The following is a 26,085-nucleotide window of genomic DNA, read 5'->3' on the forward strand; positions in this document are numbered from 1 at the left end:
AAAGAGCATACGACTTAAATCTTTAAAACAAACGTTATATTGACAGATAAACCTAATGTTGATCTAGGGATTTAAAACTTGAATAATAATAAAAATAATAATACTGAATAATGACACATTTTTAATATTTTTTTTTCACCAAAACCCTTTGGGGTCCCTGGGATCAAGCCTGAGTGGAGGCCTAAATGTATATTTTTTATACATATATTGTATTGGTTTTTAAAATATAAAAATGGCCCCCGCTTGCTTTGATTTTTCAGTGTGCGGCCCTCAGTGGAAAAAGTTTGGACACCCCTGGGTTTATTGAAGCTGATGATATGCTGGGGTGTGTATGCTGTGTATACCAGCGGGTGTTGTACGTGCGTGTTGGATGAATCCTTCAGAAGTCCACAGGGGCTAGGCATGAAGACAGTCCGTGGGCAAGCGAGAGGTCGGGGGCTGGAGAGTGGCGACGAGGTCCGATCAGATACCGTCCGTGTCCAAGCGAGGGTCGAGGATCGAGGGAAGCAGTCCAAAGTCCGGAGGGGAGTCGGGGCGCACAGCTCGATCACAGGATACAGAGGGATCACTGCGGGGAACACAGAGGACATAAAACACGGGCAGAGGGAAAGAACAGAGATCAGGTATGAGGAGGGAAGCCAGAGACGGGATGCTTACTATAAGGAGTGAACTACGTTCCGGCACTGGATATTCGGGTCCGCTGGTCTTTATGCCGTCTGCCCTCATCAGACCCGGGTTCGCTGGGTGATGATTGCCTGCAGGCGCGGGCCTCGATGCGGAAAGAGCGAGCAGGGGCGTGTGCCGGCGCGCTTCTAGTGGAGCTGCCAGCTGCACTTGCAGCAGATGACATGCGAGATTGCGCATGCGCCGTGACGGTATCAGCTTGTAGCTTACGCAATGTTGTCCAAAGTGCAGCCCAGGGGCCATTTGCGGCCCGCAGCTAATTTTTTTAACAGCCTGCGGCACATTTTAGAAATACTATTACAACAAAAATTGCAAAGAGGTGTAATGTAAGGAGAAAATGTTGCAATATTGACAGGAATAACACAAAGTGTTGTACTTCAAAACTGTCATTGCTCCAAAAAATTATAAAAATGTGTAATCGATGGATAAAACTGAAGGTGATCTGGAGATTTTACCATTGAAAGTGAAAATAATATATTGATTTATGACTTATGTTTAACACTTTACAAGTGGGGGGCCTATTGGATCCTCGGGACCTTTAGTCTGATTTTCCTTTAAACTGCCATTGTTTAAAAAACAATAATGCATCAAGAGCAGTGTTATAATGGATATACAGTACAGGCCAAAATTTTGGACACACCTTCTCATTTCAATGTGTTTTCTTTATTTTCATGACTATTTACATTGTAGATTGTCACTGAAGGCATCAAAACTATGACACCTGTGAAGTGAAAACCATTTCCGGTGACTACCTCTTGAAGCTCATCGAGAGAATGCCAAGAGTGTGCAGAACCATAATCACAGCAAAGGGTGGCTATTTTGAAGAAACTGGAATATAAAACATGTTTTCAGTTAATTCACCTTTTTTTGTTAAGTACATAACTCCACATGTGTTCATTCATAGTTGTGATGCCTTCAGTGACAATCTACAATGTAAATAGTCATGAAAATAAAGAAAACCCATTGAATGAGAATGTGTGTCCAAGCTTTTGGCCTGTATTGTACATGTTTAAGGCTACTTCTCATCAAATATTCCTTTTTGGAAAATGTTTAAGGGAAAAATTGCCTATTTTGTGTTTTTTTAAAAAAAAGGTTTTCTGTTGGGGGGGAAGAAAAAAAAGGCCATAAAACAAAACAAAAATCAAAGCTTTATGGCAACGCATAATTCTGAGTTTGCTCGTTAAATATTTAAGTGTTAGAAGTAAACACAATTTATATAAGTCTTGTTTTCAACACTAATGACTGAGACCCTTTTTGGTCCCGGAGACCTTTAACATTCACCAATTAGAGGGGAGCCCCAAAGGTTATGTAACCCAGGCTTGAAAACACCATATGCCTGGAGTTGAAATAATTCATTTGAGTTAAAATAATTCATTTAGTAACGATACATTAATTTCAGTTAAATAACTAAGTGTTAAAACAGGTACAAACTAATCTGCACTTTACGTTATTCATTTATATTTTCAACCTGCTCTACAAGTTGTTAAAATAGAAAATACACAATATACATAAAAATGTTGACACAAACATGGTGTCTTAACAGAAATTGCAGAGGTAAAAATTACCTGTCTCCATGATTGTCACCTCTAGAGGGCAATCAGTGAGCCTGTGAGCCCTTCCGTGTCACTCGTCTTATGACGCAACTTCCTGTAGTGTGGAAGAAGAGAAACTCCTCTTCCGGTTTTGTCGGTCCATGCGTGGCAATGCAAACACACGCGGAGAACCTGTCGATCAATCCTTGGCCATCCACTCGGTAAGGCTTGAAAATAAGCTTGCAATTCGATCCATCCACATTTCTAATGTTGTTATACAACTTTTGATCCGTATATTGTGTTGTTTGAACCTTGTAGAGCAGTGTGACATCCGAGTGTAATATTCACTGACTGACATCCTGTGCAGTCATTTCACTTGATCAGCGGTGAGTGAATAACAATGATGTGATGTTTTATTTAAGCCATAAGTGTTGGTGATATTTATTTTGTTCATGTTTACAGCACATGCTAGGAACACTGTGATTATTTTTGTTTTACTGAAGTAATAGATTACTGAGTACTTTTGGTTTAGTGATTGAAGAGGTAATTTTTAGTGCATCTCTCACCTGTGCTAGCAAGGGAGAGATTTAGCACGTTTTAACCTTGTATACCTCCAAGTTGCTACACAAAAGTCCATTTTGAGCATTAATGTGAACTTTGTGCAATTAACCTACCTCGTTTAATTGTGAACTTAAAGGTGCATTTAAATAGTATTTGTATTTTTGTATTTGAAGAAACATTTTATATATTTTTGAATATTTGAACAATTGGAAAAAAAGAACTATAATAAGCGCTTAACTTTTATTTTGATATTTCATATTTTGAAAACAAATACATTGTAAACCAAAGCATTTGAGATACATGATTGGTGATTAATGACATGATTGAGCTAATTAATGCTAGTTAAAAGTATTTAAGCTAATTCATGGTTATTTAAGAACACAGTTGAAACCAGTGTGTGTGAATAGTACAAGCTATTGGGTCTTGTCTGATCTATTGTTAGGTCAGGTTTTTTGATTGGGTGATTCAAATACCATCTTAATTCCTTGGAGCACCTTGTGTGGAGAGGACGACATCGCCCTTCCAGCCCAGGTGGATGAGAGGCTCCGCAGTCTCTCCAACTCCAACACTGATTCCCCCCATTCCCCAGATCCATCAATCCGATTCCCAGTGCATACTGGGTAGCGAGCTACCTTAGAATCTGGACACTGTGGTGCAGTGTTGACGTCCCCTCCCCCACGGTCTGTGCGGTAGGACAATACTTATACAGTGCACTGTTAGCTACAGAGAAACGGGCCCCAACAAACTATTTAAACAAACTTTGGGAACTTTGAAAAAAGGGTTTCTATTCAGCCGGCTTTTCTTATTCTTGTTCATTATTTTTCATATACTGCAGTTGTTGTAAATTTATATGTGCACTTTTCAATACATGTTTGGCCATTCAACATTCAAGTTCATCGTTGTCTGTGTCATTATTGATATGCAACACTGGCTCTTAAAAACACTAGGATTCTTCTGATACTAGTCCAGTTCCATATTTACACCATTGACTACTACTCACCTGTTTCCTCTATTACTAGTTCGTAACTAGGGTTACAGTTACATTATATATTGTATTGCTTTTGACAATGAAAAATATTAAAATGGCCCCGGCATTCTTTTATTTTTCAGTGTGCGGCCCTCAATAGAAAAAGTTACGACACCTGTGATCTAACCTACGTCTCTGATATAAGCACTCTGATACAAGAAGTCCTCCAGTGTGTTTACTTATGCAAAGCCAGACAGCCAGTTAACATGTACAGTAGGAAGGGGATACATATGGCCCTAGTCATTGCGGTTTACCTGACACAGGAAGCGTGACGAATTTTGGGGGGAGCAATATCCACTTTAGCCGCCAGATGGGTATGCAGAGTGGTGCTTTCCATCATTCTCAGCAGACTGCAATGTAAAATGATTAACCCCTACCTTCCAGTTAACATGTACAGTAGGAGGGGGATACATATGGCCCCATTCATCACGGTTTACCTGACACAGGAAACATGACGAATTTTGTGAGGGAGCAATATCCACTTTAGCCGTCAGATGGGTATGCAGAGTGGTGTTTCCATCCCTTTCAGCAGACTGCAATGCAAAATAATTAACCCCCACCTTCCAGTTAACATTTACAGTAGAAAGGCGATACATATGGCCTCATTCATCGCGGTTTACCTGACACTGGAAATGTGACAATTTATTTTTTTGGGGGGGGGGGGTGGGAGCATTATCCTCTTTAGCCGCCAGATGGGTATGCAGAGTGGTGCTTTCCATCCTTTTCAGCAGGCTGCAATGCAAAATGATTAACCCCCACCTTCAAGTTAGCATCTGCAGTAGGAGGGGGATACATATGGCCCCATTCATTGCGGCTTACCTGACACAGGAAACGTGACACATTTTGGGGGGGAGCAATATCCATTTTAGCTGCCAGATGAGTATGCAGAGTGGTGCTTTCCATCATTTTCAGTAGAATGCAATGCAAAATAATTAACCCCCACCTTCCAGTTAACATGTACAGTAGGAAGGGGATTCATATGGCCGCATTCATTGCGGTTTACCTGACACCGGAAATGTGACAATTTTTTTTCGGGTGGGGGGGGCAATATCCACTTTAGCCGCCAGATGGGTATGCAGAGTGATGCTTTCCATCCTGTTCAGCAGGCTGCAATGCAAAATGATTAACCCCCACCTTCCAGTTAACATCTGCAGTAGGAAGGGGATGCATATGGCCCCATTCATTGCGGCTTACCTGACACAGGAAACGTGACACATTTTGGGGGGGAGCAATATCCATTTTAGCTGCCAGATGGGTATGCAGAGTGGTGCCTTCCATCATTTTCAGCAGACTGCAATGCAAAATGATTAACCCCCACCTTCCAGTTAACATGTACAGTAGGAAGGGGATACATATGGCCCCATTCATCGCGGTTTTCCTGACACCGTAAACATGACGAATTTTGGGGGGGAGCAATATCCACTTTAACTGCCAGATGGGTATGCAGAGGGGTGCTTTCCATCATTTTCAGCAGGCTGCAATGTAAAATAATTAACCCCCACCTTCCGCTCGCCCGAGCTCCACCCAGGAATGGGGCCATATGAATCCCTTCTCTACTTTAAATGTCCTCCGATAAGCACACATCTTTTTTTTTCTATAGGCTACTAGGTAAATGGCGATCAACGTAATGGTGGTTACGCAGACGTGGATGTTTGTGTATTCAGTATGTACCCTGTTAACCAGTCCAGAATGAACCGCGTCTCTCGCTGGAAGTAAGCTATGTAAGGCATTGTGCATCACGCCTTCTTTTGACGTACACAAAACCTGCCAGTTGGCTACAGGACCGTGACCGTCAGGAACACTCACACAGGGGGTTCATATTCTTCTATTTAAAATGCTTTCTACTGTCAAAAAGGTTACTTTTGTTTCACAAAGCGTCTGGAGGCTTGAATGCAATTTGTAATGCAGGAAAACCTCTGAGCAAGTCCACACACACACACACACACACACACATTCATCGGCTGCCAAAACCAACGCAACTTTAGAGATTGTTTGCATCTTCTGAGTTCATATTGCGATTGAACCCTTTTTTCTTGCAATTCCCAGCATGCCTCACTTGATCCTCGTCTGACACGATGATTGTCATCATCAGATGAAAACAGATTTGATGTTAAATGGGCTGAGGATGGAGAAGTGCTTGAATGTTTAAGAGGAGTACAACATGCTTCATTAAAACCATAATCAGATTACTAATTAAATCAGCAAAATATAACGTCGGCTTCTGAGAGGAGGCAGTTGATTGGGATTAAGTTGAACTGCATCAAAGAGAAAGGATTGATCAGATTCGGTATTACTAAACTAACGCTAATCCCTGTGTGACAGTCTCTTGCTGTCGTGCGGGTTCTCAGGGCCACCAAGGAAGGACATTGTTGCGCAGGTTAAACTTTATTTTATTTTTTCAATAAGTCAAAAGTGTCTACGAGTTGCTTTTCAGCCTTGCCATGTCCTGCTTCCTCTGCCGCTCCAACTTTTCAGTCACGTGCGTCTTCGTCTTCCTGTGGCTCTCTCTCGCTCTCGTTCAGCATCCGCTTCTCTTTAGCTTCTTCTGTGATCTCCGCCTCTCCCCCTGACGTTTCCGGCTGTCGCCCTTTTACACAGTGTGAGGTGATTATTAAATTGTGCCCAGCTGGGTGCTCCACGCACCGGGTAACAATTGCGGCGTCGATCTCGGCGCGCACCGCCTCACCGCTTGCTCGCCGTCCACACCTCCTTGCCGCCATCTTGGGCCGTGTGCCCTGCCTCGCTGTCAGACTGCCGGCTCCGCCTCTCCACAGACCTCCACCGCCAGACGCAAGCTGGGCTTCCGACCGATTAAGCCTACTCCCCTCATTTTGAGGGAGCGGGACACGGCAAGGCTGAAAAGCAACCCGTAGAGACTTTTGACGTATTGAAAAAATAAAAGAAAGTCTAACCTGCGCAACAATGTCCTTCCTTGGTGGTCCTGAGAACCCGCACGACAGCAAGAGACTGTCACACCCTGATGTATGAATTCATGGAAGAAACTGAATAACAATAACGATCAGTACGTGTCCACCGCACTGAATTAGTCAGATTTTTCAAATAGTTTGTCTCTAAATCAGGGGTGTCAAATGTACAGCCCAAACAGGTTTTATCCGGCCCGCAAGATGAGTTTGGCAACTATAAAAATCTACCTGAAATTTTTGAATGAAAAAAACTGCTTTTCTAAATGTGTCCACTGGATGTCACAATAGCAATTCTTTGTATCTTTGTACATATTGTACAAAATAAACCACATGTCATAGTACATCAGTCGAGAAAAATTATCAATCTACATAAATAACATCCTGTAATTTGATTTTGGTATCATCTTTTTATCTTGATAGATTGGAAATTAACACCAATGAGTTGACTGATGAACATTATCACATAATTTATTCAGAAAATATAAATAACGACAAATAAAGTATATATACTATATTAAAGGCCTACTGAAACCCACTACTACCGACCACGCAGTCTGATAGTTTATATATCAATGATGAAATCTTAACATTGCAACACATGCCAATACGGCCGGGTTAACTTATAAAGTGCAATTTTAAATTTCCCGCTAAACTTCCGGTTGAAAACGTCTATATATGATGATGTATGCACGTGACGTCAATCGTTGAAACGGAAGTATTCGGACACCATTGAATCCAATACAAAAAGCTCTATTTTCATCTCAAAATTCCACAGTATTCTGGACATCTGTGTTGGTGAATCTTTTGCAATTTGTTTAATGAACAATGAAGACTGCAAAGAAGAAAGTTGTAGGTGGGATCGGTGTATTAGCGGCTGGCTGCAGCAACACAACCAGGAGGATTTAGTTGGATAGCAGACGCGCTACCGTGAGTACAGCTTTGGTTTCCAAACATTTGATCGCTTGCCCGAACGTGCGTGTCGCTATGTGCATGTCACGTACGTAACTTTGGGGAAATATATGTTTCTTACCGACTCTGATGGCGGCCGGGGTGTCGTCGAAAGCTACAACGCCTGCCGCCGCACCGCTGTCCTCACCTTGACTTCCTCCGTCTCCGGGCCGCCGACCGCATCGATGATCGGGTGAAGAAGTCCTTCGTCGCGCCGTCGATCGCTGGAACGCAGGTGAGCACGGGTGTTGATGAGCAGATGAGGGCTGGCGTAGGTGGATAGCTAATGTTTTTAGCATAGCTCTGTCGAAGTCCCGTAGCTAAGTTAGCTTCAATGGCGTCGTTAGCAACAGCATTGTTAAGCTTCGCCAGGCTGGAAAGCATTAACCGTGTATTTACATGTCCAGAGTTTGGTAGTATTTTTGATCTTCTGTCTATCCTTCCAGTCAGGGACGTATTTGTTTTGTTTCTATATGCAGTTAAGCCTGATGCTATCACGTTAGCTCAGTAGCTAAAGAGCTTCACCGATGTATTGTCGTGGAGATAAAAGTCACTGTGAATGTCCATTTCGCGTTCTCGACTCTCATTTTCAAGAGGATATAGTATCCGAGGTGGTTTAAAATACAAATCCGTGATCCACAATAGAAAAAGGAGAAAGTGTGGAATCCAATGAGCCAGCTTGTACCTAAGTTACGGTCAGAGCGAAAAAAGATGCGTCCTGCACTGCACTCTAGTCCTTCACTCTTACGTTCCTCATCCACGAATCTTTCATCCTGGCTCAAATTAATGGGTTAATCGTCGCTTTCTCGGTCCGAATCGCTCTCGCTGCTGGTGTAAACAATGGGGAAATGTGAGGAGCCTTTCAACTTGTGACGTCACGCTACTTCCGGTGCAGGCAAGGCTTTTTTTTATCAGCGACCAAAAGTTGCAAACTTTATCGTCGATGTTCTCTACTAAATCCTTTCAGCTAAAATATGGCAATATCGCAAAATGATCAAGTATGACACATAGAATGGATCTGCTATCCCCGTTTAAATAAAAACATTTCATTTCAGTAGGCCTTTAATTTTGATAAACACATTAACTGCGTGGTTAGAGCACGTTTTTTCCAGCTCAGGCTTTTGACATAGGTGAAGCCTTTTCTGTAGAAGGCAGACCTTGAAAAAGCCATTCATGCTTTCATCAGCTCTAGACTGGACTCCTGTAGTGCCCTCCATAATGGATCTGCTATCCCCGTTTAAATAAAAAAAAAATCATTACAGTAGGCCTTTAAAACGCTGTACGGAGTGGTACACGGACGTAGGGAGAAGTACAGAGCGCCAATAAACCTTAAAGGCACTGCCTTTGCGTGCCAGCCCAGTCACATAATATCTACGGCTTTTCACACACACAAATGAATGCAAGTCATACTTGGTCAACAGCCATACAAGTCACACTGAGGGTGGCCGTATAAACAACTTTAACACTGTTAAAAATATGCGCCACACTGTGAACCCACACCAAACAAGAATGACAAACACAGTTCGGGAGAACAGCCGCACCGTAACAAAACACAAACACAACAGAACAAATACCCAGAACCCCTTGCAGCACTAACTTTTCCGGGATGCTACAATATACTACCCCCCGCCCCACCATATTAAAAAATATAATGCACTTTGTGACTTCAATAATAAATATGGCAGTACCATGTTGGCATTTTTTTCCATAACTTGAGTTGATTTATTTTGGAAAACCTTGTTACATTGTTTAATGCATCCAGCGGGGCATCACAACACAATTAGGCATAATAATGTGTTGATTCCACGACTGTATATATCGTATCGGTTAATATCGGAATCGGTAATTAAGAGTTGGACAATATCGGATATCGGCAAAAAAGCCATTATCGGACATCTCTAGTTAAAACAAGTTGTAAGGATCCACAATGCCTCGTGTGACGTCATAGGTCGACCGGAAAAGGAATACATTTAATCGCGCTAAAAGGAAATAGCGCCCCCCAGTGTAGGGAAGGCTCATGGCGTATGACCAATAGTCGCATTAGAAAAAGTTCATGGACACTTTGACTTCATACCTCGGTGTGAAAATACAAAATACGGACTATTTGAGAAATCAGACTAATTTCGTGCATGGAAAGGATATTATTATGCGCATTTCACAAAGACATAGATTAAGATCTAAAAAACAAATACATTTATGTTCATATTGTTACATTGTTGATATTTGGGGCTGTCATTGATTAATAGTAGTCAAGTTTGACTTGTTAGGCACAAGGGTGTTGTATGTTAGCATGTAACTGTTACATGGCCTTTTCTTTTAACAACACTCAGTAAACGTTTGGGAACTGAGGAGACCAATTTTTGAAGCTTTTCAGGTGGAATTTTTTCCCATTCTTGCTTGATGTACAGATTAAGTTGTTCAACAGTCCGGGGGATCAAAGGTCCGTAAAATCATCGCTTACGTGCTGTGATTTCTCCAGATTCTCTGAACCGTTTGATTACGGACCATAGATGGTGAAATCCCTAAATTTCTTGCAATAGCTGCTTGAGAAATGTTCTTAAACGATTTGCTCACGCATTTGTTCACAAAGTGGTGACCCTCGCCCCATCCTTGTTTGTGAATGACTGAGTATTTCGTGGAAGCTGTTATTATACCCAATCATGGCACCCACCTGTTCCCAATTAGCCTGTTCACCTGTGGGATGTTCCAAATAAGTGATGAGTATTCCTCAATTTTCTCAGTCTTTTTTGCCACTTGTGCCAGCTTTTTTGAAATATGTTGCAGGCTTCAAATTCTAAATGAGATCATATTTGCAAAAAAATAACAAAAGTTTACCACTTTGAATGTTAAATATCTTGTCTTTGCAGTCTATTCAATTGAATATAGGTTGAAAAGGATTTGCAAATCATTGTATTCTGTTTTTATTTACCATTTACACAACGTGCCAACTTCACTGGTTTTGGGTTTTGATGTAACATTTTGTGTGCCGTATTTTCCGCACTATAAGGTGCACCTAAAAACCTCCAATTTTCTCAAAAGCTGACAGTGCGCCTTATAATCCGGTGCGCCTTATATATGGACCAATATTGAGCCACAACAGGTCTCGCAACTACGGGATGCATAACGTAACCCCAGCCTCTACTGTAGCGTCTATTCTATGCGCCTTATAATGTGGTGCGCCTTATATATGAACAAAGTTTTAAAATAGGCCATTCATTGAAGGTGCGCCTTATAATCCGGTGCGCCTTACAGTGCGGAAAATACGTTTTTTTTAAAAATAAGTGTACACTTTTTTTCACAGGTTGACTATAGTAATTATGATTTACTCTGGGAATTATTTTTAGTCCATTTTTTATTTTCGTTTTTAGATATCTTTTGTTCAGATTCAAATCGGATTTTGTACGGTTTAAGTTGTTTTTCAGTTTCAAAACTTGGGTGGGTATCATCAATTAGAGGGGCGTGGCATCACGATAGACCGCTTAGCAAAAAGGAGAGGGAGGTCCAGTGTTATGTTGCCTATCATGCAAAAACTACTTTTCTTAGCTATTGCTTTTTTGTATTTGGGATCTGTATAAGTCCAAAAAAAAAAGTGAAATCAAAGCGTGGAGAAATTGCAGAGATATTTATAAAACAATCTTGCCTTCCTGCCTACTTCTCCCAAGCGAGCCGTTTGGAATGTGCACAATTGGTGATGTCACTACTATTTTGTGTTGAGCTGTTTAAAAGCATTTTATTTAAACAAACTAATTGTCCAGTCATGCTAATAACAACTTTGAAATTATCTGGCTAGGGTACACTTATCAATGACGACAAATTGTATTTATCTGCGATTAATTGCAACTAAATATTTTAATCGTTTGACAGCCTTGGTTACTACGTTTGCCAAGTCGGATTATAAGGTGCAATGCTGATGAGCGGGTCTATTCAGGTTTTTTTTTTCATATTATGGGGCGCATTAAAGGAGTCACACTGCAAAAAGTCAGTGTTCAACAACAAGAAAAAAAAAAAAAAATTAGGGGTATTTTATTTGAAATAAGCAAAATGATCTGCCAATAGAACAAGAAAATTTGGCTTGTCAAGACTTTCCAAAACAAGTAAAATTAGCTAACCTCAATGAACCCAAAAATACCTTCAAATAAGTATATTCTCACTAATAACAACTGCACTTTTCTTGGTAGAAAAAATAAAAAGAGACCTTTTTGCTCAATATGTTGAAAAATATTCTTAAATTAAGTAAATGCTAGTGCCATTATCTTGACATAATGATATGCGCTCGGCATCGTGATTTTTTTTTTTCATGCTTGAAGTAAGAAATGATTACTTTAAAAAAGTAGTTTTATACTTGTGAGTGTTGATGACACAGTTTTGCAACAGTTGATATTCTAGTTTCAAGCATGTTTTACTCAATATAGGTCATACATTTTCAGCAACAAGCTGTAATATCTTACTGAGATCATTTAGGACCAAAACACTTAAAACAAGTAAAACACTCTAACATAAAATCTGCTTAGTGAGAATTATCTTATCAGACAGAAAAAAAAGCAAATATCACCCTTATTTGAGATATTTCATCTTACTTAGATTTCAGTTTTTGCAGTGCATATTATGATTTTTTTTTTTTTCTAAATGTAAAAGACTTCCTTGTGGTCTACATAACATGTAATGGTGGTTCTTTGGTCAAAATGTTGCCTAGATGATGTTTTACAGATCATCTTCAAGCCGCTTTCTGACAGTCGCTTCAGGATGCGCCGTTTTGTGGGCGGTCTTATTTACGTGGCTCACCTTCGACAGCGTCTTCTCCCCGTCATCTTTGTTGTAGCGGTGTAGCGTGCAAGGACGGGAGTGGAAGAAGTGTCAAAAGATGGAGCTAACTGTTTTAATGACATTCAGACTTTACTTCAATCAATAACGGAGCAGCATCTCCTCATTAGTGGCTCACTAGTGCAATAACAATGCCAGAAATGTGTCCTGTGAAAAACTGTCCGACCGGAACTCTCTAATAACTAAAGTTCCTTGGGTGAATAAAGTAAACTCACTACACCGGTAGTTTTTAGCGCTTTCATCGTGAGATAGAAGTTACAACTTTACGCTGCTTCATATTAAAAATGGCAACAGCAGAGGGTGAATGTCCCATGACATAATTTCTACTTCGTAACTTTATCTTTACGTTTTGAGTCTCTACTTCTTTATTTGAGTACCGTATTTTCCGGACTATAAGGCGCACTTAAAATCCTTTTTTTTTCTCAAAACTCGACAGTGTGGCTTATAACCCGGTGCGCCTAATGTACAGAATAATTCTGGTTTTGTTTACCGACCTCGAAGCTATTTTATTTTGTACATGGTGAAATGATAGGTGTGACCAGTAGATGGCAGTCACACATAAGAGATATGTGTAGACTGCAATATGACTCAAGTAAACAACAGCAACATTTTATATGTTCCATTGAAAATATAGAACATTACACACGGCGCTCAAAAATCTATCAAAATGTTTTAGTACGACTTTGGTAAACTATGAAGCCGCACCGCTTGATGGATTGTACTGTGCTTCAACATACCAGTATTATTACGGTGTGTGTATTAGGTAAGACATATTATCTGGCGTTTTGTTTCGCAATATTATGCAAAAGCAACTTTTCTTATCTTCTGGTACCTGCTGATCTGTATTTGGGATCTGCGTAAGTCCTGAAAAATTGCGCGCATCTGCCTTTGTAGTCCAACATCGTAGTCGATAAACTTCTTATTTTTCTCTATCTTCTTGTTATGTGACATTCATTCTCCGCTGTTGCCATTTCTAATATAAAGCAGTGTAAATTTCTTACTTATATCTGTCAGTAAACTCGCCATGAAAGCGCTAAAACATACCGGTGTAGTGAGTTTACATTATTCACCCAAGGAACTTCAGTTATTAGAGAGTTCCGCTCGGACGTTTTTTCCTGGGACACTTGTTATTGTTTCCGGATGAGGAGATGCTGCTCCGTTATTGATTGAAGTAAAGTCTGAATGTCATTAAAACAGTTAGCTCCATCTTTTGACACTTCTTCCACTCCCGTCCTTGCACGCTACACCGCTACAACAAAGATGACGGGGAGAAGACGCTGCCGAAGGTGAGCCACGTAAATAAGACCGCCCACAAAACGGCGCATCCGGAAGCAACTGTCAGAAAGTGGCTTAAAGATGATCTGTAAAACATAATGTATGCAACATTTTGACCAAAGAACCACCATTACATGTTATGTAGACCACAAGGAAGTGTTTTACATTTAGAAAAAAAATCATAATATGACCTCTATCTGATGTGTCTGGTGTATGAAAATAGACCCGCTCATTGGCAGTGCGCCTTATAATCCGGTGCGCCCTATGGTCTGAACAATGCATCCGACAGACTGCAATATGGAAGGGACTTTGACAAACTATGCCTTTGAGCTCAGGTCATCATCAAAGACACTACAAGATGACAAAGTATTTGGTTTTGCATGAACTTGTAGCCAGAGGTTGTTTCCCTCCTCGCCCATGTTTTACATTTAGAAAAAATAATAATAATATGACTCCTTTAATGCACCCTATAATCCGGTGCGCCTTATATATGAAAAAAGATCGAAAATAGACCATTCATCGGAAGTGCGCCCTATGGTCCGGAAAATACGGTATGCTACCATCCCCACAGAGACAAAGGCAGTGGGTGACAGACAAGAGACTTCGCTCTGTTTCTTTCATTCCGCTGTAGGTAACTCAAAAAATGTTGGGCAAATTTGGATGAAACTTTTTAGGAAATGTCAGAAATGGGATAAGGAACAAGTGATTACATTTTCGGATGACTCGATGGATTCAGGACGTTTTCCTAAGGGCCTGGGGGAGGTTTGTGCTCTCAAATGCAATTCCAGAATTGATATATTGTTAAAAATACACAAAAAGGGACTACGTCCTTAGACTTTGGAGGGTTTTGGGGGCAACAAGTATTTAAATGAGTGTCGAAAGAAGTATGAACTTTTCTTGACTTATTTTACCGACTCACCTGTTTCTCTTCCTCTTCAACTCCCCGCCCCCCTGTCGTTGAAACATTGCGCCCTCACATTAATCTACTCGTTAGTGGGCTTGAGCGCGCTATTACCGCCATCATGACACTATTATTGTTTTTGTGTCCATTGTTCTATCGTTCTCGACCGCTCTATCATGTTTTCTGTGGTGGTATATTAAATAACCGCACTTAGACAGGACTAATGGCGCGTGGGTGAGCGCCTCCGTTTATTGAACACTCAGTAAAATGTGGTTATGAACCAATGATGACCTGAATTGTCAAGATTGCCTCCCAACAGAATGTCCTTGAAACTGTCTAAAAAGAAGACACCTTTACAGCTACAGCAGCTCTGCAATGTGCATGAAAATGACCTTGGCGTATTTTCTCTCTCTACCCTCTATCACACTAGTCCAGGGGTGGGCAATTCATTTTTTACCGGGGGCCGCATGAGCAACCCGAGCACTGCTGGAGGGCCACATCGACAATATTTCAATGAAATGTTGCTCAATATTATTTTTGATGTATACCGTAAGATAAATAATAATAATAATAATAATATTTAATAATAATACTTTCATTTAACCTAACTTAACTTTATACAAAAAGCACTGCTTTGGAAATCATTTGTACCCCTTTCAGAGATCACATTTAGTTGCCCTTAAACATCCTCATGTTGCACAATGAAATGTAAGCATAGGATGAAGTGTGCATTCCTGTAACTTTCTCTAGTAACAGCATTCCATGATTAATATAAATAAATTAACATTAATAATAAATGACAGTAAAATAAGCACACGTATGACTGAGGAGTCATAGTGTAACTTTGTGTGGTGTTTGAGTTGTCCGACTTTTTGTGTGGCCATAAACGCACCAGTGGTTTAGTGGTATGCGTGTTGGTGACAGATGACAAGTTGGTTTTGGCCTGGTTTGTACGGCAGAAAATGACTAGTTTTTCGAGATAGAAGTGTTTTACTCATGTTTTTGGTGTGGTTATGGCCGAATATAAACAGTTTTGCTCAATAAAGGGATCGATATAATTCCTGGCCTCGAAGCATCTCGATAGACGTTACAATAATTGAACGGTGTTGACGAACACCGTTAGGGCCTCTTGTTGTCACTGTCACTCAAAGTTGCATTGCAAAATTACACAGAATAAATGTGTTTATTTTGTTTAGAATTCAGATGGGATTTGATTTGGTGCGCGGCATATATTTGCTGTGCGCAGAGGACGCTTGAGCAGTGCGCAATTGCGCCGGCACGCACCTTAGAGGGAACGTTGCTTGGCAGTCCATGTCTTGTTGAAAACCCGCCATTCGTCATCAACTTTTCTCTTTTTAGTGTCTCGGGTGTAAACCGTGCATCACTTGTCGCTGTGCACCTTCACTCACAGGTTACACACGGACATACGCCCATAAATAACACTTTTCAAAATAAAAGCAGCGCAGTTGTATTGCACGCACGACATAGATGTTTTTTCAACTTTATTTTTGTAATGTGATTGCAGCTGTTCACATTCACTCACAATCACACACGAGCATATGTCCACACGGAAGTAATACAAATAACGCTTTTCAATACAAAAGCAGCACCGTTGTATTGCACACTCGACATAGATACTTTTTAAAATTTATTGTGTAATTTATGATTGGCCTGACGCGGGCCGGACAGGGACGCACAAAGGGCCGGATATGGCCCGCGGGCCGCAGAATGCCCAGGTCTGCACTAGTCTGTCTCGCTATCTCAACACAACCGGTCGAGGCAGACGGCCACCTTCTGCCAACCTCGTCACATCCGTTGTGTCCTTGAGCAAGACACTTCACCCTTGTTCCTGATGGGTCGTGGTTAGGGCCTTGCATGGCAGCTCCTGCCATCAGTGTGTGAATGTGTGTGTGAATGGGTGAATGTGGAAATACTGTCAAAGCACTTTGAGTACCATGAAGGTAGAAAAGCTCTATACAAGTATAACCCATTTACCATTTCTGTTGTGAATTGGTGCTCTATACAGTATTTTCCGGACTATAAGCCGCTACCTTTTTTTCCCAGGCTTTAAACCTTGCGGTTGTCAAGACGTGGATTATTATGCAGCTTACTGCGAGGAATGTTTTCCCGTGATGCAAACGGACTATAGCAGACATGGCTTGAAGGTAGGAACATGATTTAATTTATCACTCAAAAAAGGGTACAAACAAAAGGCGCTTACAGCGGAGGGACAAAACTTGGCGCAGGTAACTAAACTAACACATGGGCAGAAGCTATGGACATGAAACAAAACTACACTTAGTGTGACATGAAACGAGCATGAAAAGAGCAGCATGAACTATGGCATGGACAGAGTAATCAGAGTAGCACATAGCAAGAACAGGGTATCATCAGAGAATCAGGGGCGGTATGGCGTAGTGGGTAGAGCGGCCATGCCAGAAACCTGAGGGTTGCAGGTTCGCTCCCCGCCTCTTGACATCCAAATCGCTGCCGTTGTGTCCTTGGGCAGGACACTTCACCCTTGCCCCCGGTGCCGCTCACACTGGTGAATGAATGATGAATGAATGATAGATGGTGGTCGGAGGGGCCGTAGGCGCAAACTGGCAGCCTCGCTTCCGTCATCCTCCGCTGTTGCCATTTCTAATATAAAGTAGTGTGAAGTTCTTGCTTATATCTGTCTTTAAACTCGCCATGAAAGCGCTAAAACATACCGGTGTAGTGAGTTTACATTATTCACCCAAGGAACTTTAGTTATTAGAGAGTTCCGGTTGGATGTTTTTTCACGGGACGCATTTCCGGCCTTGTTGTTGTTTCCGGATGAGGAGATGCTGCTCCGTTATTGATTTAACCCCCCACGACCCCGAAAGGGACAAGAGGTTGAAAATGGATTATTGTCATTAAAACAGTTAGCTCCATCTTTTGACACTTCTTCCACTCCCGTCCTTGCACGCTACAACAAAGATGACGGGGAGAAGACGCAGCCGAAGGTGAGCCACGTAAATAAGACGGCCCACAAAACAGCGCATCCTGAAGAGACTGTCAGAAAGCGACTTAAAGATGATCTGTAATAATCAATGCAACATTTTGACCAAATAACCACCATTACATGTTATGTAGACCACAAAGAAGTGTTTTCCATTTAGAAAAAAATAAATAAATTTGACTCCTTTAATGCGCCCTATATTCCGGTGCGCCTTATATATGAAAAAGATCGAAAATAGACCATTCATCCGGCCCTATGGTCCGGAAAATACGGTACATCAAATTGACTTGACATATTGTCCCCCTATGACTATCTATTGGCTCCCGATGTACTGGACTCCCACATTACTGTACCTATTAATTTAACACTTCAATGATCACACTAACCCGACATCCATTGCAGCTGATCACTCTGGAATGAGGTTCCCTACATCCGTGGCAGGTGTTTAGATAAGGGGACATCTTAAATTTGTGAAGCCCTTTGAGACACTTGTGACTAAAGGCTATATAAATAAATTTTGATTGATGACTAATGTGAGCAACAGGACTGCAAGTAACTATAGAATTAGCAAATACAAGAAAATCCAGCCGAGGGATTCGCCGGGAAGAGCTTGACAAAGTGGTTGGGGAGAGGGTAGTCTGGGCTTCTTTGCATAGGCTGCTGCCCCCGCGACCTGACTTCGGATAAGCGGACGAACATGGATGGATGGATGAATGAAAACCTAGGGATACGAATGAAGTGTCAATTTAATTAAAACATGTTTTTTTTTTTTGTTTTCTAACTAAATACAATATAGTATAGTTGTGATAAGAACATACATTTGTGCTGTGCGCTAGACCGTAATATACCATACTCCGACATGAAAATGTCTATTGTATGATATATTTCTCTATTTTTACATCTGGGCTTGCGACTAAAGCAGGTGTTCTTAACCTTTTTTGACTTTGGGGCCCAACTTTTTTGCTACCCATTCAAATATGAACACTGAAATAGTCATCTAACTCTTGATTGTAATCATATCTAATAATTATATCTACCCTACTTACAATTTACAACCTTGTCAAATGATATGAAACCTAGTGTTAATTACAGAGATTATTATTTATTAACACATAAACCTAGGCTTAGGTCTGGCTGATTAGAAAAATAATAACCAAATATACTGCCTAAGAAGAGACTCATAAATAACTGATTTTTTTTGCCATGTCATGTGTGCTGGTATGACAAAGGTCCTTTAATATAAATATACATATATATATACAGATAAAGTTATATATAAAACTAAAATATATATATATATATATATATATATATATATATATATATATATATATATATATATATATATATATATACGAACATATATATATATACGAACATATATATATTTATATATATATGTTTATATATATATATATACACTATGTTTTTGCTCCCAATTTTTCATGAGTTGAGCTCAAATATTGTTTGCAAATCTGTCTAAATCTGTGTTAGTGAGCATAAATCAGTGTTAAGGAATGTGACTAATAAAGTCTCAGTTTATGACACTGGCACTGAACATACAATAACAACAATTTTGCAAGTGGGCATAAATACAGTTCAATAATCTTTGGTTCATGAAATATAACCAATAGTAATGTTCACTCTTACTTCCATTCATCCATCTTCTTCCACTTATCCAAAGATGGGTCGCGGGGGCAGCAGCCTAAGCAGAAAAGCCCAGACTTCCCTCTACCCGACCACTTCGTCCAGCTCTTCCCAGGGGATCCCGAAGCGTTCCCAGGCCAGCCGGGAGACATAGTCTCTCCACCGTGTCCTTGGTCTTCCCCGTGGTCTCCTACCGGTCGGACGCGCCCTAAACACCTCCCTACTAAACTCTTACTTATGAAAAGTAATCCCCCCGTGACCTGTTTTCCACGGTCCGCCGATTTGTGCAAGAATACGCAGCACAAAACTCTGCCATTGTGTTCTTCCTTGTTCTTTCTGCTGCTTAAAGGCCTACTGAAACCCACTACTACCGACCACACAGTCTGATAGTTTATATATCAATGATGAAATCTTAACTTTGCAACACATGCCAATACGGCCGGGTTAACTTATAAAGTGCAATTTTAAATTTCCCGCTAAACTTCCGGTTGAAAACGGCTTTGGATGATGACGTATGCGCGTGACGTAGCCAGTGAAACAGAAGTATCGGTACCCCATTGAAAACAATACAAAATAGCTTTGTTTGCATCTCATAATTCCACAGTATTCTGGACATCTGTGTTGGTGAATCTTTTGCAATTTGTTTAATGAACAATGGAGACTGCAAAGAAGAAAGTTGTAGGTGGGATCTTTGTATTAGCGGCTGGCTGTAGCAACACAACAAGGAGGACTTACTTGGATAGCAGACGCGCTAGCCGACGCTAGCCGCCAACCGCATCTGTGATCGGGTGAAGTCCTTCGTCGCACTGTCGATCGCTGGACCGCAGGTGAGCACGGGTGTTGATGAGCAGATGAGGGCAGGCTGGCGTAGGTGGAGCGCTAATGTTTTTATCATAGCTCTGTGAGGTCCGGTTGCTAAGTTGCTAAGTTAGCTTCAGCGTCGTTAGCAACAGCATTGTTAAGCTTTGCCAGGCTGAGAATTATTAACCGTGTATTTACGTGTCCATGGTTTAATAGTATTGTTGATCTTCTGTCTATCCTTCCAGTCAGGGGCTTATTTCTTTTGTTTCTACCTGCATTTGAGCCAGATGCTATCACGTTAGCTCCGTAGCTAAAGAGCTTCGCCGATGTATTGTCGTGGAGATAAAAGTCACTGTGAATGTCCATTTCGCGTTCTCGACTCTCATTTTCAAGAGGATATAGTATCCGAGGTGGTTTAAAATACAAATCTGTGATCCACAATAGAAAAAGGAGAGAGTGTGGAATCCAATGAGCCAGCTTGTACCTAAGTTACGGTCAGAGCGAAAAAAGATATGTCTTGCACTGCATTCTAGTCCGTCACTCTAACGTTCCTCATCCACAAATCTTTCATCCTCGCTCAAATTAATGGGGTAATCGTCGCTTTCTCGGTCCGAATGGCTCTAGCTGCGTTGAAAACAATAGGAAAATATGAGGAGGCGAACAACTGACTACGTCACGCTACTTCGGTAGGGGCAAGGCTTTTTTTTATCAGATACCAAAAGTTGCAAACTTTATCGTCGTTGTTCTACACTAAATCCTTTCAGCAAAAATATGGCAATATCGCGAAATGATCAAGTATGACACAGAATAGATCTGCTATCCCTGTTTAAATAAAAAAAAAATCATTTCAGTAGGCCTTTAAAGAGGAGTAGAAAACCGGTTCAACGTGGCGGTTACATTTCCTGCAGCACAGCACCCAATGAAGCATCTATTCATGTATATTCAGGATTGTAAGACCCTGCCTGCCAAAAATAATATCTGAATTCTACAATTATTACAAAACTCATCAGCACACGTGCTGACTTGGACTAGAGGACGGGAGCACATTACACCAGTTTTAAAGTCGCTGCATTGGCTCCAGTTTTAAAGTTATATTATTAATTTTCAAACGTCTTAATGGCCTTGCGCCTTCTTATTTATCTGACCTGCTCTTACCTCATCAACACTCGCAGATCCTGAGATCCTCTGGCACCAAACCTTTATCTTTACCCAATACCAGACCAAAGATTAGGTGGAATTTACCTTGTCTAAAGATCTAACAGGACCAGTACAGAAACTTTTTGTGTCCTTGTCATGTCTGAAGGAAAAACAACATATTTTCCAGTGATGATCATTTCTATGCGTGATATCCGCACTCTCGGCAGAAGTACGGCAAAAAGTAGAAATTCTACACACGCCATATGAGCGAGTCTACAGGATCTTCTTTTTTGTGCCTGTGGATTCTTGGCTGAGTTGCCTGAGCAGCAGTCCAACACAAAATGTACTAATGGTCTGGTGTGTATCCAGAAACGAGCGCTATTAATAATGGAGCCCCCATTGGAGTGTGCGGCCCCTATTATCTCTGTGAGCAGTCTTGTGGAGATAATGTCAAGGGTATCGGATGAGTGTCTCAAATTAGTATTCATATGTGATATCAGCCTCAAGCAACCTGGCAAATTTAGACTTGTGCAAGTGGGGTTCACAGCACAATGAACAAGCTATCTTTGATACTTTTGTCACTCATTCAATATTGACCAAGTTATTAAGCCGTCATTGGACCACAAAGAAAATAGTCGGTGTGAACTGAAGTTCACTGCTTATCTCATCAACATTCATTAAGTCTAACTTTACTGTACAATGGAGGGAATAAGTGTTTCATCCCCTGCTGATTTTGTGAGTTTACCCACTTGAAAAGATCTAAAAACTTGCTTTATTTAATTTTTAAGTACTTTTCCTCAGTTTCTATCATCTTTCTCTGTTCAAATAAACCTATTCCGCATGACATGTACCATATTTTCCGGACTATAGGGCGCACTTAAAATCCTTTTTTTTCTCAAAACTCGACAGTGCGCCTTATAACCTAATGTAAGGAATACTTTTGGTTGAGCTAACCCACCTCGAAGCTATTTTATTTGGTACATGGTGTAATGAGTGTGACCAGTAGATTGCAGTCAAACATAAGAGATAAGTGTAGGCTGCAATATGACTCAAGTAAACAACACCAACATTTCATAAGTTCCATTGAAAATAAAGGTAATTACACGGTGCTCAAAAATCTATCAAAATGTTTTAGTACGACTTTGGTAAGCTATGAAGCCGCACCGCTTGATGGATTGTACTGTGCCTCAACATAGGAGTATTATTATGGTTTGTGTATAAGGTAAGACATGTTATCAGCCATTTTGTTTCGCAATATTGTGCAAAAGCAACTTTTCTCACCTTCTGGTACCTGCTGATCTGTATTTGGGATCTGCATAAATCCTGAAAAACTGCACGCGTTCGCCTTTGTAGTCCGTCCCAACGCCGTAGTCCATAAACTTATTTTCCTCTATCTTCTTGTTATGGGACATTCATCCTCCGTTGTTGCCATTTCTAATATAAAGTAGTGTAAAGTTCTTACTTATATCTGTCAGTAAACTCGCCATGAAAGCGCTAAAACATACCGGTGTAGTGAGTTTACATTATCCACGCAAGGAACTTTAGTTATTTGAGAGTTCCGGTCGGACGGTTTTTAAGTAAAGTCTGAATGTCATTAAAACATTTAGCTCCATCTTTTGACACTTCTTCCACTCCCGTCCTTGCACGCTACACCGCTACAACAAAGTTGACGGGGAGAAGACGCTGCCGAAGGTGAGCCACGTAAATAAGACCGCCTACAAAACGGCGCATCCTCAAGAGACTGTCAGAAAGTGGCTTGAAGATGATCTGTAAAACATAATCTATGCAACTTTTTGACCAAAGAACCACCATTACATGTTATGTAGACCACAAGGAAGTGTTTTACATTTAGAAAACAATAATAATATGACTCCTTTCATGCTCCCTAAAATACGGTGCGCCTTATATATAAAAAAAGATCAAAAATAGACCATTCATCGGCAAAGCGCCGTATAATCCGGTGCGCCCTATGGTCCGGAAAATACGGTAATATCTTTCTTTCCACTATGAGTTCCTGTCATACACTTTTATTTAGTACTTCTTTTTTGCCTTTACGTACAGTGGTGCGCTCTGTAGCCTATGAGCCAGCCTTGTCAGAGGGTTTTTGATTGATTGATTGAAACTTTTATTAGTAGATTGCACAGTACAGTACATATTCCGTACAATTGACCACTAAATGGTAACACCCGAATAAGTTTTTCAACTTGTTTAAGTCCACGTTAATCAATACATGGGTACATGTGCTCAAACAAATTGATTCACATCTGAATTGCAATTCTTGTTTATTCCAATTCTAAATCGTTTCTTATTCTCAGGGCATTCAATCGATCACAAATGGATTGTTCAGTTTGTCTTAGAAGACGTTTCGCCTATCATCCAAATTGGCTTCTTCAGTTCATCCTCATAGCCTTAGATTGGTCAGATCTAGTCCTAAACTAAGTTTGGTCAGATCTGAACAATATCAGTCTAAGATGAGAATGCCCTGAAAATACAATGACCTGGATAAATGAGCACATCCAAAGACAAATCAATTAATAATTTTCAAAAATTTATTTTTTTATTTCTATTTTTTTTAAGGATACATTTTATAGGCCATGTTCATGCTTACCCGCAGACTGATTAGCAGTTAGTGTGTTATTTAAGTTCACCTATGGCTTCAGCTTGTTGTCGTATCATTATCGGTTTGTCTTTGGCTACAAGAACATGAACATAAATATATACACAACTCGGGCTGCAACTAACAATTCATTTGATAATCGATTAATCTTTTGATTATTACTTTGATTAATCGATTAATAATCGGATAAAAGAGACAAACTACATTTCTATGCTTTCCAGTATTTTATTGAACAAAAACAGCATACTGTCACCATACTTATTTTGATTATTGTTTCCAAGCTGTTTGTACATGTTCCAGTTTATAAATAAAGGTTTATAAAAAAATATATATATATATTTTTTTTAAATTATAAATAAATTGCCTCTGCGCATGCGCATAGCATATATCCAACGAATTGATGACTAAATTAATCGCCAACTATTTTTATAATCGATTTTAATCGATTTAATCGATTAGTTGTTGCAGCCCTATATACAACCAATACAACTGTTACCTGTGGACTTTATTACCAGCATGCTCGTTGCATTGCTCGGGAGCATTTTTCTAGTTCATGGTGGGTCTAAGTAGCATACAGTAGTACCATGTCAATGTTTCCATTTCATCCTTTTATTTGTGACCACAAATATACTCATTAAAAAGGGATTTGGTGTTATGACCGTATAATGTTTAAATGGTATAATGTTTAGTGTTTATCATTGCTCCAAATTAGTTGTCTTTAAATACATGCATAACAATTTTATTAGCTTATTTCATTACAAATAAAATGATGATGTCTCCTCTGTTGTCAAAAAATCTGAATCGTACTTGAAAATTAAGATTTCATAGAAAAAAACGTAACAAAGTCAAACAAAAATAATACACTCCTCCATGTTTGTTATGATATAATTGTACTGAATCTGTTGGAAACCAAATAATTGTTTTTTTTATTTCCCCCAGTGATGTTCTCTACCTCCTGACCTCAGATGCTACTGGATGAACATATGGTGAGTTAGTTTTTTCCCCTTATTTTAAGTGTTCACGCGAGGGATTTATCCTTGCTCGGTGCCTCAGTGACTCCACAAATATGGCAAGCTTCTCTGGATGGTCACCTGAATTTGTGATTCGCCGACCATCCAAAAAAAAAAAAAAAAAAAACAGAAGCTCTCTGAAGCTCATCAATTTTATGTTTACATTCCATTTTCCGCCCTACTTGTTGTGACCTTCTGAGGCTTGCTAATGCTTTGCTCAAAGTTCCAAGAGGTTTTCCAACAGTGCAAACCAACACATTATTGGATTAGAATGCAAGCTGAAAAGTGTCCGCATGTGTTGTATTGCACTTGAAGTTCTGTTAGCATGTCTCATATTTGCTTATAAACTGTCGTAATCCATTGCGTCTTGTAACTGAAACTATATCATTGAGTGGGTTAACTTCTCAAAGCTACTTGAATAAATTATTTTGGCTCCCTTTTTCAGAATCAGAATCAGAATAGCTTTTATTGCCATTGTTTGAGAACGGGTTCACAAACTAGGAATTTTACTTGGTGCAATCGTGCAACATAAAACACATATAACACAAAATAGAATAACATGAGCTATAACTGAGCTATCAGATCTTGTTATTGTTCATGTGGCTGATGGCCGAGGGGAAAAAACTGTTCAGGTGGCGGGAGGTGTGGGTCTGGATGGAGCGTAGTCTCCTGCGTGAGAGGAGAGGGGAGAATAGCGTGTGTCCAGGGTGAGAAGAGTCAGCTGTGATCCGACCCACACGCCTCCTGGTCCTGGAGGAGAACAGGTCCTGGAGGGATGGGAGTTTGCCGCCAATAACCTTCTCAGAGCACGTACCATGCGCTGCAGTTGATGCTTGGCGCCGGGGAACCACACGGTGATGGAGGAGGTGAGGATGGACTCGATGATGGCTGAGTATAACTAAACCAGCATCTTGGTCGGCACCTTAAGTTTCTTCAGCTGCCGCAGGAAGTGCATTCTCTGCTGGGCCTTCTTGATGAGGGAGCTGATGGTCGGCTCCCACTTGAGGTCCTGGGTGATGGTGGTGCCCAAGAAACGGATGGAGTCCACAACGGAGACGGGGGTGGGAGAGTCAATCAGGGTGAGGGGGTTTGGTGAGGCTGTGACTTTCCTGAAGTCCAAGATCATCTCCACTGTTTTCTGGGCGTTCAGCTCCAGGTTGTTGAGGCTGCGTCGTCCGCAAACTTGAGCAGCTTTACGGACTGCTGACTGGAGGTGC

At 40.6% G+C, this 26,085-nt stretch overlaps 1 long non-coding RNA gene across 4 annotated transcripts in view; it reads left to right on the forward strand.

The window, feature by feature from the left end:
• Positions 1–2,347: 2,347 nt before the first annotated feature.
• The window catches only part of LOC133630165 (uncharacterized), a 66,206-nt gene continuing 42,468 nt past the window's right edge, over positions 2,348–26,085 (forward strand). For 2 of the 4 annotated variants that reach the window (XR_009821200.1, XR_009821198.1), the window contains exons 1-3: positions 2,348–2,437; positions 2,535–2,602; positions 24,798–24,844. This is a non-coding gene — a long non-coding RNA (uncharacterized LOC133630165). Of the gene's footprint in view, positions 2,438–2,534; positions 2,603–3,219; positions 3,639–16,737; positions 16,839–24,797; positions 24,845–26,085 lie in introns of those variants that run through there. The other 2 variants (XR_009821199.1, XR_009821197.1) reach the window with 2 other exon arrangements.

Source organism: Entelurus aequoreus, linkage group LG15 (genome assembly GCF_033978785.1).
Source record: "Entelurus aequoreus isolate RoL-2023_Sb linkage group LG15, RoL_Eaeq_v1.1, whole genome shotgun sequence".
Classification (NCBI taxonomy): domain Eukaryota; kingdom Metazoa; phylum Chordata; class Actinopteri; order Syngnathiformes; family Syngnathidae; genus Entelurus; species Entelurus aequoreus.